This window comes from Sceloporus undulatus, chromosome 2, assembly GCF_019175285.1.
Source record: "Sceloporus undulatus isolate JIND9_A2432 ecotype Alabama chromosome 2, SceUnd_v1.1, whole genome shotgun sequence".
Taxonomy (NCBI): Eukaryota; Metazoa; Chordata; class Lepidosauria; order Squamata; family Phrynosomatidae; genus Sceloporus; species Sceloporus undulatus.
This window is the reverse complement of record NC_056523.1, coordinates 318,832,600-318,849,763: the sequence shown is the minus strand read 5'-3', so window position 1 is coordinate 318,849,763 and position 17,164 is coordinate 318,832,600. Positions and strand designations below refer to the sequence as shown.

At 41.6% G+C, this 17,164-nt stretch overlaps 1 protein-coding gene across 4 annotated transcripts in view; it reads left to right on the top strand.

Moving 5' to 3' along the window:
- Positions 1–2,451: 2,451 nt before the first annotated feature.
- The window catches only part of SMAD4 (SMAD family member 4), a 57,517-nt gene continuing 42,804 nt past the window's right edge, over positions 2,452–17,164 (top strand). For 2 of the 4 annotated variants that reach the window (XM_042448898.1, XM_042448896.1), the window contains exon 1: positions 2,452–2,779. The gene's annotated coding sequence lies outside the window, so the exon portion shown is untranslated. Of the gene's footprint in view, positions 2,925–17,164 lie in introns of all 4 variants that reach the window. The other 2 variants (XM_042448897.1, XM_042448895.1) reach the window with 1 other exon arrangement.

Here is a 17,164-nt window from a genome sequence, read left to right as displayed (position 1 = left end):
TTGAAGTTTGCTTAGTAGTATTGGTGTTTGTGTGGCAAGAACTGGGCCAGATGGCGCTCCCTTGAAGCCAAGTTGGAGGCATTTCACGCTTGTGGCAGTGATGCAGTCCATGTGCTACAACCAGCGAAAACAGCTTTGCGGAACTGATGAGGCGCAAAGACTTGCGAAATGTGGCCTTTTCTCTCCGCATAAGATGTCATGAAATGGGAGACCTCTCACTTCCCCTCTTGCTGCTGAATCCAAGTGCATCTAGAGTTTACAATTGACTCCTGCCTCCCTCCCGGATCCCTTTTTAGCTCAGATATCCTTGATCTAAATTTAAACTCGCAAGCCCAGTAGGTATGAAGGCTGAATCCTTCCCATGTCCAAATAAACAGGGTGTGGTTTAGACGGAGGATTCCAGCTGCATACACTTTCTGCCTTTTAAATAGCACAAACTGACTCAGCTGGCTCAGGGCTTCCTCCTGCTCAATGTACCAAGCCAAGGACAATTTCCTGTAGTTAATCACTTGTGAGTAGTTCAACACCTTCTCTCTTCAGGCTGGCTCCTGGTCCATTTGTATGCTGTTGCAGATCGAATGCTTGTACAGTTTTGGTGGGTCTACAATGCTGGACTAGATTTTGAGTATAGACAAATGTACCGTGGGCCCTCCACATTCGCTGGGGTTATAGAATAGAATCCTAGAGTTGGAAGAGACTGCAAGGGCCATCCAGTCCAACCCCATTCTGCCATGCAGGAAATCTCAATCAAAGCATCCCCGACAGATGGCCATCCAGCCTCTGTTTAAAGACCTCTAAGGAAAGAGACTCTCCACTACATTCCAAGGGAGTTTGTTCCACTGTCGAACAGCCCTGACTGTCAGGAAGTTCCTCCTAATGATGAGCTGGAATCTCTTATCCTGGAGATTGCATCCATTGCTCTGAGTCCTTGTCTCTGGAGCAGCAGAAAACAAGCTTGCTCCCTCTTCAATGTGACATCCCTTCAAATATTTAAACAGGGCTATCATATCACCTTTTTACCTTCTCTTCTCCAGGCTAAACATACCCAGCTCCCTAAGTCGTTCCTCATAGGGCATGGTTTCCAGACCCTTCACCATTGGGCACAAGACCCCTGTGAAAGTGGAAAAACTGCAAATAATAATAATAATAATAAAAGCCCACTATTATTTAACCTGAGAGAACACTTCTCTAGGTCCTCAAGTCAACATTATGATCAACATTGTCAGAAGCTGACCATAGAATTGCTCTGGAGGAGCTACAAATGCCTTCCTATTGAAGCGTTCTCTGTAGGGATTTCTAGGTCCTCAAGTGTGATTTCTGCAGATTTTGCCCACAGTGTAAAACTATTAACAACAGAGGCTAAAAGAGTGTGACACGCTGTGAAGTCAAAGGCTTTTACAGACAGGATCCTTTGTATATCAGGGATGTAGCCAAGGGGGGGGTTCTTGGGGTCCGGACCCCCCCTTCTATTAGAAAAATGAATGGTACGTGCTGCTGCGCCGCTGCACCCAAGCCCCATTATAATGGTGGCACTTAGTCTGGACCCCCCCCTTCCTAAAATCCTGGCTACGTCCCTGTGTATATATAATTTTATATATTGAAATAGGAAATAAAGAATATTGTGTGTAAAATAAAAGAAAGAGGAGCCTGAAGAGAATCATAGAATCACAGAAATTATTCATTCCTTTAATATTTACATGATTAAATTAACGTATACGCCTGCATTTAAAAATGTATAAATTTAAATAACATATTTAATTTATTACTCTATCAATTTATGTAGGCCACCTTTCTTTCAGAAAGGGTCCCAAGGCAGCTCACATTGTATAAAATACTATATATATATTTAAAAGGTACAATAATTTGAAAAAAATAACAATAATAATCGCAATAAATTAAAAAAATAGAGTTTGATAAATAATTTAAAACAAAATAAAAAGTACAATAGTTTGAAAAAATAACAATAATAATCACAATAAATAAATAAAAATAAAAAGTACAATAATTTGAAATAATAATAATAATAATCACAATAAAAATAGACAATTTGATTATTTATTTATTTATTTATTTATTTAAATTTTGCTTAAAATGGTAGAAAACCACATTAAAAGCATCAAAGGTTTTTTTCCAAAGTATCAATTGGTGTTTGAACGTCTTTCCTGAGGTAAAGGAAGCGTTTCTATGGAAACCTCAAAAAACCCACCCTTCCCATATCACCTGGAAAAAAGGGAAGGAGAGGGCAACCTGAAATATTTTTTAAAAAATCCCATGCTGCGCCCTCCCGCCTCTTTTTTTTTGTTTTGTTAAAGGGGAACCCTATCCAAGAGGAGGAGGGGAGGAAAGCACCACGGCGGCGTGCGCATGCGCAGTTCCGCGCTACTCGAGGGTAGATGGGCTGGGTTTTTAGTGGAGGAGGAGGAGGAAAAAGAAGAAGAAAGAGAGGGTGAGAGTAGCCCGGATGTGGCGCATGCGCGGTGGACGCTTCTGCGGCAGCAGCAGCAATAACAACACGACGCAGGGGACGGCCGCGGCCACCGTCGCTTGGAGCCTTCCTCGCGCCACCAGCCGCCCCTCAGCCTCCGTTCTGTTTAAACACAATAGATTCGTGCGCAGGCGCAGTGAGGCGCCCTGGTGTCCTTTCTCTCTCTCTCTCTCTCTCTCTCTCTCTCCTCGCCGAGGGAAGCGGGAGAAGCGCCGGCCGAGGCGGGTCCGGGGGCCTCGGGGGCCCCTCCTCGCAGGCCTCCCGCTTCCCTTCGGGGCCCCGGCTGAAGCCCAGGTAACCGATCCCGCTCCCTCCGCTTCTTCCTTCCGCCCCGTCCCGGACCTTCTCCGGTTCTCCTCCCCGCCGCGTGGAGCTAGCTGCAAGTAGTTAACTACTAGTAACGAATTAGCTACGAGTAACGGATTGACCAATAACAAAGGTAACTACTAGGAGCAACTTAACTTTTGGTAGCGATTAACTACTAGTAACGAAGTAACTACTAGTAAGGAATTGACTCCTAGTAGCGAGTTAACTGGTAACGAATTGACTCCTAGTAATGAATTAACTACTAGTACCGAATTAACTCCTCTAACGATGAATCAATTACTAGCAATGAATTAAGTACTAGTTGCAAATTAACAACTAGTAATTAATTGACTACTAGCAATTAATTTACTAGTTACAAATTAACTAGTAGTTAGGAATTAACTCCTAGTAACGTACTGCAGCCGACAGAGGCCTTTGTGCCGCTGCTGCCGCCCCCTTCAGTCAGCCGGGCAGAGGCTTTCGCGGTGCTTCCTTCTGGGTCTTCCTTCCTTCTTTTTAACCTCAGAAACCCACTCCTTTGCCGGGCTTTGCTTTGCTTTAGGAAGGCAGCCATAGGCAGCAATAACCCGGTTTGAGAGCGCTTCCCCTGACTTGGCTCAGTGCCATGGAGTCCTGTGGCCCCAGAGCTCTCTGGCAGAGAAGGCTCAAGGTCTCACAAACACTACACTTCCCAGGATTCCCCAGCATTGAGCCAGGGCAGTTAAAGCGCTCTCAAGATGGACTACTACACTCATCCCTCCCTATTTGCAGGTTTGATGTTTGTGGATTTGCTCATTCACGGATTTGATGAGTATCTTCTCTCTAGGAATATCTAGGTCCTCCTCCAGTGCAACTCTATGGTCAACTTTAACCAAAGGTTGCACTGAAGGGCCTAGAGGTTCCTAGAGAGAATACTAGGCCTTTGTAGCCCCTCCAGCGCAGTCTTAAGCCCAGTGTCTGTGGGACGTTGGCCACAGAGAGTTGCGCCGGAGGACCTAGAGATTCCTAGAGAGGTGTCCTCCTCTCAGGCAAAACCGTGGTGTTTTTGTCATTTGCAGCTTCTCCATTTCCACGGGGGTCTTGTGCCCCTGACCCTTGCCAATCTCAAGGGGCAAGTGTATTTCCTCAGTGTGCTTTGGACCTCTCTGACTGATGCCCTCTTAAGCCAGTAACTGGTCACTGAATTTTGGTGGACAGCCTTCTCTAAGCAGACAGTGCAAAAATGGTCCAAAACACACTGCGGAAATCATCCAGCTTTACTCCGCTTTAGCTGCCCCTGGCTCAGTGCCGGGAATCCTGGGAATTGCAGTTTGTTGTGGCACCAGAGCACTCTCTGTCAGAGAAGGGCTGAATGTTTCACAAAACAACAGGTCCCAGAATTGAATAGCCTTGAGCCGAGGCAGTTAAAGGTCCAAGACAGACTGCAGATGTTGATGTTGTTCCTCCCAAAGGAGCCTGAGAAGGTGGTGGGTCTCTGAATGACCTTACAGCTAGAATGTGCTCATAAAGGGAGATGTTGCCGTTGCTGAGTGCCTCCAAATAACTTGTGACTTATGGCAACCTTAAGGAGAACCTATCATGGGGGTTTCTTGGCAGGTTTCTTCAGAGGGGTGTTTTCCCTGGCTGTCCTTTGAAAGATTTAGCATAGTGGTTCCCAAACTTTGGTTCCTACAAGGTTTTTGGCCACATTGGCTGGGGTTTCTGGCAGTTGAAGTCCAAAACACCTGGAGGATCAAAGTTTGGAAACCTGTAGCAGGTAACACATGCTCTCTTTTTATACAATGTTGTTGTTGTTCTTGTTGTGTGTCTTCAGGCTGTTTCTGATGGAGGGCAACCCTATCAGAGGGTTTTCTATAGCAAGTCCCTAAAGAATGTATGCAAAGGAATCTTGCAGCCCCATTGCAACTAACTGGAAGAAAGAAGCTGATAGCATAAGCTTTTATAAAACTGAGCTTACCTTGCATCTGAAAAGTAGGTTGAAGCCTACGAAAGCTCAGCTACTAGCTTCTTTCTTTGAGTTAGTCGCAATGGGGCTACAAGATCCCTTTGCATACTGATTTTCCAGACTGACCCAGCTATGTCTTTCAGGTCTCCTCCCCAAAATATACATACCTTTAACACTTCATTTTGAGTCTTCCTTATCCAGAATTCCCCAAATCTTCCAAAACCCAGAACTTTTTTCAAGGGTGGCTGAGACAGGGACACCGTTGGCTTTCTGAGGGTTCAGTGTACACAGATATTATTAAAAACATACAGTCTGTGTGTAAAATTAGTTTCAGGCTATGTCTATAAGGTACAGTTGTCCCTCCATATTCACTAGGGTTAGGGGAACAAGACCCCCGTGAATATGGAAAAACCGCAAATAACAAAAACACTGTTTTTACCTGAGAGGACACCTCTCTAGGAATCTCTAAGTCCTCCAGTGGAACTCTGTGGTCAATGTCCAACATACACTGACCATAGAATGGCACTGGAGTAGCTACAAATGGTCTTTCAGTGCAACTTTTAGTTAAAGTTGACCACAGAGTTGCACTGGAGGACCTAGAGATTACTAGAGAGAACATATTAATGAAATCCGTGAATAATCAAAGCCGCAAATATCAAAGCCGCAAATATGGAGGGATGACTGTATATAGCTGACATAAACAAATTTTGTGTTGAGACTCTTATCTCAAAGATACTCATTATGGTTATTGTTTTTTGCTTCCAAGCTGTTTTTGACATATGGCAAACCATGAGGGTTTCTTTTAAAATTTCTTCAGAAGAGGTTTGCCACTGCAAACTCTGAGGCTGAGAGAGTGCGACTTGCCCAAGGTCATCCAGTGGATTTTTATGTTCGAGTGAGGTATCGAACTCTGATCTCCAGAGTCATAGCCCAATACTCAAACCACTGTAACACACTGGATCTCATCTTATGTACCCCCCTCCCCCCTCTGTGTGTATGTGTATGATTTTGGAATATCTGTATTTGCATATCTTATTATGTTCATATATGCAAATACAGGAATTCTGAAATCTAAAAATAATTATAAAAATCCAAAATCCAAAGCATCTCTGGTCCCAAGCATTTTGGATAAAGGAGACTCAGTATGTAGTAGCTATGGTGAGTATCTGAAGGCTAAGTAAAGACATTTATATTAAAGAATGAATGTTGTGATAATGATTTAATCAGTGTCAAGTTTGATCTTCAATTACAATTTTATGTAAGGTATAAAGCAATGCATAGGAAGCATGGTGGAAGCACAGGTCCAAACCCTCACTTAAAGTTTCTTTTGTAATATCATGACACTTCTCTATGATTGCAATGCTTAATTGAAGTGAATCTGATTTTGGAGCATGACCTTTTTTAAAGATACCCCCCACAAGAAGATGCTGTTAAGGGTGCATACATATTGGTGTGTGTGTGTGCACGTGCGCGTCCTGTATCTCATGTAGCACAAATGTTCATGGAGTAGGTGTGCAAAACCTTAGGATCCATATGACTCTTTGTTAATTTTCTTTCAGTGGACTTAACACTCAGGATTGTCTTTGCTTTTGCTGCCAACTTTATGATACCTTGAAAACTGACATTTGGGTTCTGACCACCCGATGAAGTGAGATCTAGACCATGAAAGCTCATGGGGGGGGGGGGGGGGGAGACCTGTTAGCCTGCAGAAGTGTGTGTTAGTAAATAATGATGATAATTAAGCTCTTCAAGTTACATGAAAGGACTATGTTTGGAGGTATTATTATAATAAGCCTAGTTAGGTGCATTGAACTTAAATAATGGTATTTAAGGCATGAATGTTCACCTGGAGTTTGTCATACAGTGGAAAGGAGAAGCCAGGCATAGTCAAACACGCATTCTAGACTTTAGGAGAGCGGATTTCAGTAAACTTAGAGAAGTATCGAGGGTGATCCCGTGGTCAGAAACAATGAAAGAGAAGGGAGTTCAGGACGGATGGGAGTTTCTCAAAAGAGAGATACTGAAGGCACAATTTCAAACAGTTCCAGTGAGAAAGAAAAATCTGAGGTGTCTCAAGAAACCAGGATGGATGACTAAGGAACTTTCAACCGAGCTAAGTTTGAAACGGAACATGTATAAGAAATGGAAAAAGGGGGAAATCACAAAAAAGGAATTCAAAGAAATAGCAGGCATGTGTAGGGGTAAAGTCAGAAAAGCTAAAGTGCAGAATGAACTCAGGCTTGCTAGAGAGGTTAAAAAGAATAAAAAGGGCTTTTTTGGATATGTCCGCAGCAAAAGGAAGAAGAAGGAAACGGTAGGGCCACTGCGTGGAGAAGATGGCAAAATGTTAACAGGGGACAGAGAAAAGGCAGAATTATTCAACCCCTTCTTTGCCTTAGTCTTCTCAGAAAAGGCAAAGGGTGCTCAACCTGAGGATAATGGAGCAGAGGACAGAATAGGGGAATTTCAGCACAGAATAAGTAAAGAGATAGTAGAGGAACACCTTATTAATCTAAATGAATTTAAGTCTCCAGGACCAGATGAAGTACATCCAAGGGTACTAAAAGAACTGGCAAATGTAATATCGGAGCCATTGACAATCATATTTGAAAACACCTGGAAAACAGGAGAAATCCCAGCAGACTGGAGGAGGGCAAACATTGTCCCCATCTTCAAAAAGGGGAAAAAAGAGGATCCCAACAATTATCGTCCAGTTAGTCTGACATCAATACCAGGAAAGATTCTGGAGCAGATAATTAAACAGAGAGACTGTGAACATCTAGAAAGCAATGCCATAATCACAAAAAGTCAACATGGGTTTCAGAGAAACAAGTCATGCCAGACAAACCTAATCTCTTTCTTTGATAAAATTACCAGCTTGTTAGATGAAGGGAATGCTGTGGATATAGTATATCTTGATTTCAGTAAGGCCTTTGACAAAGTTCCCCATGACATTCTTACAAACAAGCTTGTAAAATGTGGGCTAGACAAAGGAACTGTTACATGGATCTGTAATTGGTTGACCGGCCGAACCCAAAGGGTGCTCAACAATGGCACCTTTTCATCCTGGAGAGAAGTGACCAGTGGGGTCCCACAGGGCTCTGTCCTGGGCCCAGTGCTATTCAACATCTTTATCAATGACCTGGATGACAGAATTGGGAGCATACTTATCAAATTTGCGGATGACACCAAATTAGGAGGAATAGCTAATACTCCAGAGGACAGGTTCAACATTCAAAATGATCTGAATAGACTAGAAAGCTGGGCCAAAGCTAACAAAATGAAATTCAACACGGAGAAATGTAAGGTACTGCACTTAGGGCAGAAAAATGAAATGCACAGATATAGGATGGGGGACACCTGGCTGAATGAAACTACATGTGAAAGGGATCTGGGAGTCCAAGTAGACAGACTACAAGTTGAACATGAGTGAACAGTGCGATGCGGCAGCTAAAAAGGCCAATGCAATTTTAGGCTGCATCAATAAAAGTATAGTGTCTAGATCAAGAGAAGTAATAGTGCCACTGTATTCTGCTCTGGTCAGGCCCCACCTGGAATATTGTGTCCAGTTCTGGGCACCACAATTCAAAAAGGACATTGAGAAACTGGAGCGTGTCCAAAGGAGGGCGACTAAAATGGTGAAAGGTCTGGAAACCTTGCCCTATGAGGAACGACTCAGGGAGCTGGGGATGTTTAGCCTGGAGAAAATAGGGTTAAGAGGTGATATGATAGCTCTGTTTAAATATTTGAAAGGATGTCATATTGAAGAGGGAGCAAGCTTGTTTTCTGCTGCTCCAGAGAACAGGACCCAGAACAATGGATGCAAGCTCCAGGAAAAGAGATTCCACCTCAACATTAGGAAGAACTTTCTGACAGTAAGGGCTGTTCGACAGTGGAACGAACTCCCTCGGAGTGTAGTGGAGCCTCCTTACTTGGAGGTCTTTAAGCAGAGGCTAGATGACCATCTGCTGAGGATGCTTTGATTTGGATTTCCTGCATGGCAGGGGGCTGGACTGGATGGTCCTTGTTGTCTCTTCCAACTCTATGATTCTATGATAATGCACATAATTGATTGCACAGCTAATGGCTGTTTAAAACACAGCACAAACATTTGTAGCACAACTACAAATGAAAATACTTAAAAGAGTTACCTGTATAGAAATTTGTACTACAGTATATTAAAACTGAGGCTGCATCCACATTAGAGAAATCACCCAGTTTTTGACACCTCTTTAACTGCAATGGTTCAGTGCTGTGGAATTCTGGGATTTGTAGCTTGTTGGGGCGCCAGAGCACTCTGACACAGAAGGCTAAATATCTCACAGAACTTCAATTCCCAGAATTTCATAGCATTGAGCTGTGGCAGTTAAAGTGGCGTCAAACTGGATGATTTCTGCAGCGCTGGTGCAGCCTTTGGTTTGAAAAGCTCCTCCTGAATTTATACAGAATTCAGATACAAATTTTTTATTGAGAGTTAAAATATAGGAGAGGCTTAAGCATCTACAGAAGGGAGATGTGGGGAGGGGAGGGAGAGGCTATAGGCCAGAAGCTTGGCAAAGTGTTTTATATGTGCAGGAGGGAAAAGACTAGAAATGAATTCTACTGTCCGAAGTTAAGGTAGTAAGTGGAAAACAATTTCTTTGGCATCTTAAGAATTGGCAAATGATTTTAGAAGCTGTTAGCCTCTGTCCTAATGACTCCTTACAGCTCTTTACATTCTTACTGAAGCACAAAGCCTGAAGCTGTTATGTGCTGAAAAACTATTATAGAAGTGAATGTCATTCTTGAATTTGTAGTCTAAATCCAGATTTAGTCTTGAGATGTATTGTTTGCTATTGCCTTTTAGTCTAGGTTCATGGAAGAGACAGCAATACTTACGTTGTATTCAAGAGTCCTGAAAGCTCAGATTGTTCACCAAAAAAAGCAACTCCTCAGTGCTTGCTGACTAATAACCTGCATCACTTGCTTGTTGAAATCTACATAAAGGAGTCCTAGCACTCTGCAGATTAAAGTGCTCTCTTATAAATGTAATTCACCAATAGCTATATATGCTACAATGTAGCATAAAGGTGAAATCACAAAATAGGTTATATAGAAGTAGGTCATACATATTATGAACATTTTACTTATGATGAACAGAGCTGTCTAACTGCCAGATTTTAATTTAAGTGAGGGTCAACTTCAGGCATTCCGTTGTTGAAGGAGATTAGAGTACATGACTTCTGTAGAAAGTGACTAGCTAACTTGGTTTCTAGTCATTTGAATGGAAGATGGAGTTGGTTGGATAATTTCTGCAAGCCTTCTTTAATGTTTATTGTTGATAAGCTTTCCCCCCAACAACTAGTAGAAAAAAAATTCTTTTTTCTGATTGTGGAAGTGTTGAAGGGTTGTAGACTGGGAGTATATAATGATGCCACCATATTAGGAGTGTAAGATAGCCAGTGTGGTGTGATAGTTTGAGGTTTGGACTACAACTAGAGACCAGGGTTCAAATCCCCACTTGGCCACGGAACCCCACTGGGTGGCTTTGGACAAATCACATTCTCTCAGCCTCAGAGGAAGGCAAAGGCAAACAAACACCCTCTAAAGAAATCTTACTATGAAAACCCTGTGGGGTCACTATAAATTGGAGATTACTTAAAGGCACACAGTAACAATCATATTAGCACTGTGCTTTTAAACTTATCTGACCCTGAGAGATTTGGGTATCGGGGGCACTGTGCTCCAGTGGTTCCAGTCCTATCTCTCGGGGAGATTCCAGATGGTGAGGCTGGGGGACAGTTGCTCTTGTAAAAGAGAGCTTAGATTGGGCATCCCTCAGGGCGCCATTCTGTCCCCCATGCTATTTAACATTTACATGAAGCCGCTGGGAGAGATCATCCGGAACCATGGAGCTCGGTGTTATCAGTATGCTATCTATCTCTGCATGCCTCTGACTGATACAGTGACTAAGGTTGGCACCTCTCCTCTGGATGCCTGCCTGGGGTCAGTAATGGGCTGGATGAGGAAAAACAAACTCAAGCTGAATCTAGAGAAAACGGAGGTACTCGTGATAGGTCCTCTGAATCCAGATAGGGAAATTTGCCATCCTTTCCTGGACAGGGTTACACTTCCCCTAAAGGACAAAGTTCGCAGTTTGGGAGTACTCCTGGATCCATCTCTACAGTTATCATCTCAAGTAGATGCGATGGCCAAGAGTGCTTAGTACCAGCTTCGGCTGATACGCCAACTGCGTCCCTGTCTGGATCGAAAGGACCTAGAAACTGTAGTATACGCACTGGTAACCTCTCGCTTGTATTTCTGTAATGCGCTTTACATGGGGCTACCTTTGTACCAGTTTTGGAAGCTTCAGTTGGTTCAAAATGCTGCAGCCACATTGGTCACGGGTATATCTAGGTCGGATCACATAACACCCGTTTTAAAATCTTTTCACTGGCTGCCAATTCGCTTCTGGTCCCAATACAAAGTGTTGGTTATTACTTTTAAAGCCCTACGTGGCTTGGGCCTGAGATACCTGAGGGAACGCCTCCCCCTATATAATCCACCCCGCACCCTTAGAACAACGGAGGAACTCCTACTTGAACATCCTAAGATGAGACTGGCAACAACCCACCAAAGAGCTTACACAGCGACAGCGCCTACTCTTTGGAACGCTCTCCTGGAAGAGATCCATTCTAGTGGTACATTAGAAGCCTTTAAAAAGGCTTTAAAAACCTATCTCTTCCAGCAAGCATACCCTCCCGACTCTTTTTAGAGGAATATTCCCCAATTAGATTAAGATACTTGATAGCCTATAGTTTTGACCATTTAATTTCTTATTTTAGATAATTTTATTGAATATTCATGATTGTAATTGAATGTTTTAACTGTTTTTATACTGTATTATGACGTTTGTCATAGTTTTACCTGATGTGAACCGCTTTGATCTCGAGGAAAAGTAGCATATAAATAAAGAGTTTATTATTATTATTATTTATTATAGTTGCTGAGTTCTTTTTTAAATGCAAGGTCTCCATGTCCTAAATGTCAGTGTTTGTATGAACCTTACAGAGATTTCCATTACTTTTCAGCTGTGGATTACATTCTGCTGGTACAACTATGTACACTTTGAAAAGTTAATCCTGTACATTTTTTTAAAACTACCTGACAACTTTACTGTTGTTTTTTTTCTGGGAAGTTAGATGACTGTCTGTTACAGCTATAGAAAGTTCTCTTTCTTTTTATTGACATCCCCCAAAATACAGTGCTCATAATAACTGCAATAACATTCTGCCCATTCTGATAATCCCCACCCCTGGTCTTGCAGTCATTGATGGCTTTCGTTCATCCCACATATTCTGTTAGTGGAAATGTTACCATTCTGCTTCATAAAACACTTTGATGTTTTGTTATAATTCATTTGATGTCATTTGTGTTCAGTTTTAGGGACAGATCTGTGATTACCATCTAAATTTCTTGGAAACTCTTATTTCTCCTTTTGTAAACAGCAGTGTGCTATAAACACTCCTCTCCTACCATTTGGTAGCTTAACTGTCCCACTTCTGTCCTTACATGGAATTCTCCCACTCTCAGAAAACCCACACACACATGCACACCCAAGAGTGCCCCATTGCTAGTTTAAGTTAGAGATGTTTCTTTTACAGTTATTCTTAGTGATTTTTTTTTGTGCTTCTGATAGAAGTGTCTGCTATCATTTAGACTGCATTTTCATATCTCGCACTATTTATGCTCTTATCTTTAGCCTTTTCATTACCCTTTTGTTTTGTGTGCAACCATGTTTGTTCTCAGTACAAAATAATCTGAGGTTAGTTTTTAAGAGGTTTGTCTAAAGAATACTTTGGTGCAAAGTTCAAAATAAACTGCCATTTTATTTTATCCCTTTCTCTCTGGTTCTTGGCTGGGTTGCACCTTCACAGTTAATTACTCCACTGAGAAATCCAAATGTGTATACGTCATGGCAAAGAGAGCAGGCATATTGTTCCTGGTTACCATTTTAATGTCAGTTTAGTTTTATATTCTGTACAAAATTTGATCCATCAGTTCTGTGACTGTTGTGCTATCAGACATTTAACATATATGTTTTGGCCCTATCTGCAATTTATATGCTGAAAACATCATATGCAAAGCAGGGTTAGACTTGGGGAAAGCATGAAAATTGGAGGAAGGAGCATCAACAGTTTAAGATATGTTGGTCACGCCACACTGCTAATAGAAAATATCGAAGATTTGGAATTATTGAAGAAAGTCGAAGCAGAAAGCAGAAAGACAGCTGAACATGAAAATACAAAAGTAATGACCACGGAAGCTCTACATAATTTTAAAGTAGACAATGAAGACACTGAAATAGTTAAAAAAATTTCTGTCCTTGGGCTCAATGATCAATCTTGACTGCAGTCAAGAAATCAGAAGATTTGGAAGGGCAGCTTTAAAGGGACTTGACAAGATCTTGAAGTATAAAATATATATCCACACGATAGTATTCCCCATTTCTGTGTATGGTTGTAAATGCTGGGCAGTGAAAAAAGTAGCTAGGAAGAATGCAAACTCATTTGAGATGTGTTGCTGGAGAAGAGTTCTGTGAATACTGCGGACGGCTAAAAAAAGCCAGTAAGTGGATCCTAGAGCAAATCAAGCCTTACCTGTGCCTAGAAGCCAAGATGACTAAGCTGAAGTTCTCATATTTGGGCCATATCTTGAGAAGAAAGGACTCGCTAGAAAAGACAATAATGCTTGGTAAAGCTGAGGGCTAGGTAGCGGTTTGAGCGTCAGACTATGACCTTGGTGATAGGGGTTCAGTTCCCAACTTGGCCATGGAAACCCACTGGGTGGCCGTGGGCAAGTCACACACTCTCAGCTACAGAAAATCTTGTGATAGGTTTGCCTTAGGGGTGCCATAAATTTGAAATGATTTGAAGGCACATAGCAGCGACAACAAAAAGTTGAGGGTAATAGGAAAAGAGGAAAGCCACAGATCAGATGGACAGATTCAATTAGAGAAGCCATGGCCATGAATCTGCAAGAGCTGAGCAGAGTGGCTGAGGATAGGATGACTTGGAGGTCTCTCATTCATAGGGTCACCATGGGTCAAAGTCAAGTTGAAGGCAGTTAACAATAATGAACAATGATTAGAGGCTAACATGTTTTGTATTCTGAAATTACTTCATTATCACCCATTATTTTTTTATCTCCGTGAAGTTTGAAAGGCAGGTGTAAAAATTCTGTTGTCCTCCAGATATAATTGGACTCTCATCAGTCTCAGGCATCATGGCCGGTGGCCGGGTGTGAAGGGAATTATAACTTATTAACAGGTCTCCCTAAAGGAACTGAGCCTGCCCACAAGGCATCTGACTCCATCCTGGCCTCTGAGGGGAAGAGGCGGTAGGCCAATGCCAACAGGCCTCCCCTAAAGAAACTGAGCCCTTCCCAGAAGGCATGTGACTCCATCCTGGCCTCTGAAGGGAAGAGAAGGTAGGCCAATGCCTTCCCTAATCGGTCCTAATCAGAGTAAGAAGAAGGGCCCTCCATCCAGTCCATCTGCCATGGTCCAGGCATCAGAGGGAGAGCAGATCAGCTGGACTTTTCCCCTTCCCCACTGCCATTCCCTTCTCCTTTTGTGTCTTGTCTCTTTAGATTGTAAGCCTAAGGGCAGGAACTGTCTAATTAACAATTTGTAAGCCGCTCTGATAGCCTTGGCTGAAGAGCGGGGTATAAGTAAATAAATAAATAAAAAATCTCAAGAATCATAGGTTCCAAGAAAGCTCTTTGAAGAGTGGGATACAAGGGGTTTCTGTATTTCTCTGGAACATGCTCTCCAGATCTCTTCTTTACGGAGGTTACCATCTTACTTTGTTAAATGGTTATGGATTGTTAAATGTTTTTTCTTGATTAATATATTGACTGTTTAAGGTAATTGTGGTGTAGTTCTTATTGCAATGACTTTGTGGAGGCTGTTTTGGGAGATTTCAGAGGCTGTAAATTAGAATACAACTTAAAATGTTTTAATTGACAGACCCCGGTTTTTAATGAAGGAAATGAGCAAATACATATGGTTCCCAGGGGAAAGTAGCACATGAGTGCATATAAGGAGGAGATGGACTGAAAAACTGAGTTGATGGGTGTATTGTTTCATCACACTTTAACAATTCCCCTTTTACTTTAAACTTTTTTTTAAAAAAAATCCCTACTCTTACAAGAAACAAAATTTAAATGCAAAGACTGGAAAATGGACACTGAGAGAGACACTTGAATTTGCTGCTTGTTGAATGAATTAATTGAAGCAGATTTAAATCAATCTTACTTACAGTTCACATCTTTGTGTAAAATCCTCTGGATTTAATGGATTTAAAATCCTCTGAATTTAAATCCTTTTACAAATCTGCAAGTAAATTCTCACTCATGGATATCATTAAGATATTGTTTACAGCAGAAGTAATAAAGGTTTTAGTATCTTAAAACAAGTCCTATATTCCTAAAGCACTTGTGTTTGATATTTTCATGTTTTCAGGCTAGTAGCTATAAATTTAGATCATCTGGTTTGGGAACTGGAAAGCTGTGGGCCTTCCTTCCTGCCCAACAGTATTTATTGTAACTTGTGTGTATATTAATGGGGGATTTTTAGATCTAATTGCAGCTGGGGGAGCAGTCATAGGCCCCATTCCCACTGGGTATAAAAAGTGACTTATTTCACTGCTATTCTGACTCGGATCTTTTTTCCGAGTCGTATTTGAATCTGTTCCCTCATTCCCATTACGAAAGGGTGCAAACGGACTCTGGGTTTTTTTGGCCCATGTTCTTGTTCCCATTGAAATTTTCTTGGTTGTAATTTGAAGCAGACTTTTTTTGCTCCCCATTCCCATTGCCCTTCTGGAACCTCTTTTTTTTTTTTAACGCAGCTGTCAATCAAGTGCCTAGGTGCTTGACATCACAGCCAATCAATTGCTTAGGCGCTTTTCCCCTCTGGGAAAGGGAGAAGGCGCCTCCATCCCCCCAAGTCCCTTTGCCTCCCCCATTGCTCCCTGGGCTGTTTGGGAGGCGAGCAAACAGGAATGTAAAAAAAAAAAAAAAAAGAAAAGGAAAGGAAAAAATAATAGTTAAAAATGGTGTTCAGTGGCTCTCCTCACATGTCGATCTATGCATGTGAGCAGGAGGGAGGTTGCAGGGAGGCGTAATGTATTACTGCGTTTGGAGGTCAGTGTAGCAATTTGCTGTGTTTGGACACCCGACAAGAGCGCCTAGGCGATCAAAAGCTTAATTTTTAAAAAAATCAATTTGTCTACACATGTGATTGCCTTACCCTGCTTCCCACTCCACCGAGGGAAAGGCTGTGCGAACGGGGGGAAATGGCGCCAGTAATGCAGGAAAGAGAACAAGCGGGTGACACCCCCAGGCCAGCCCCTTGAGCACTGCTCCTCCCATCCCCAGGTTCCCGTATCAGACACCCTTGTCCTTCCCATTCAAAGCTCCTTTGAACTTACTTTTGGAGTAAGTAGGCTTTAGTTTGCATGTTAATATGGATGTGTCTGAAAGTGAAGGACCAGTGTTTCTAACTGACAAAGTAATCCTTGTTCTGGAAACCTCAGGGCAACAAGTACCACAAGCATCCTGTGAAATGATTATTTATCTGGCTGTGTCTATCTGTTTTCTTGTTATTTATTTTTGTTCACCCTTTTGTCTGTGTTGCATAATTTGTATGGCATTTATTGCATTTCATATTGTGGTGGTTTTGTTATGCTATTGTTTCATTTTTCTATCATTTTGTTTGAGACATTTGTAAAAAGCAGTTCATAAGTCCAAAAAGTAGATTTGCTTGTTATTTACCATAAGTTATATTAACAGTGAAAAACATAGACATGATTATAGTTATAGAAATCTTTTGGAACAAGTCACTTCATGTGCCAAACTGTTTGGATAGTATCAGAGCTAACCATATGAGTGTGCCATGCACATGCACAGATAAAGGCTGGTAGCTATTAAAGTATGCAAGCTTAAATACTTGGAATTCTTGGAAGTTTTATCGTTAAAATAAATTTCATATTTTTAACACCCATAATTAATATATTTTTGCCAGATCAACATGGAAAATATTTAGGGGTGGTTATGAATAATTAATTTAAAACCAAATTTCGTTCCATGATTTACATTATTTTTTACAATGGTAAAGACAGGTTTTCTTGCGTGTTCAACTCTTGTTTGATCCCCCCCCCCCCCCACACACACTTTTGAATGAATTAATTAATGTTCTTTCTTTTTTAAAAAAAAATCTAGATGATTACTTCGGCAGCCTTTAGTTGATTGAACTCTTGAAATGGCTTACCTTAGTTCAGTAATATGACTTTTTCTTAAATACATTATCACCATACACATATCCTGAATGATTCACTTTAGCCCTAAAATTTATTATAAATGGTCTCAGTAATGATGGTTACTGA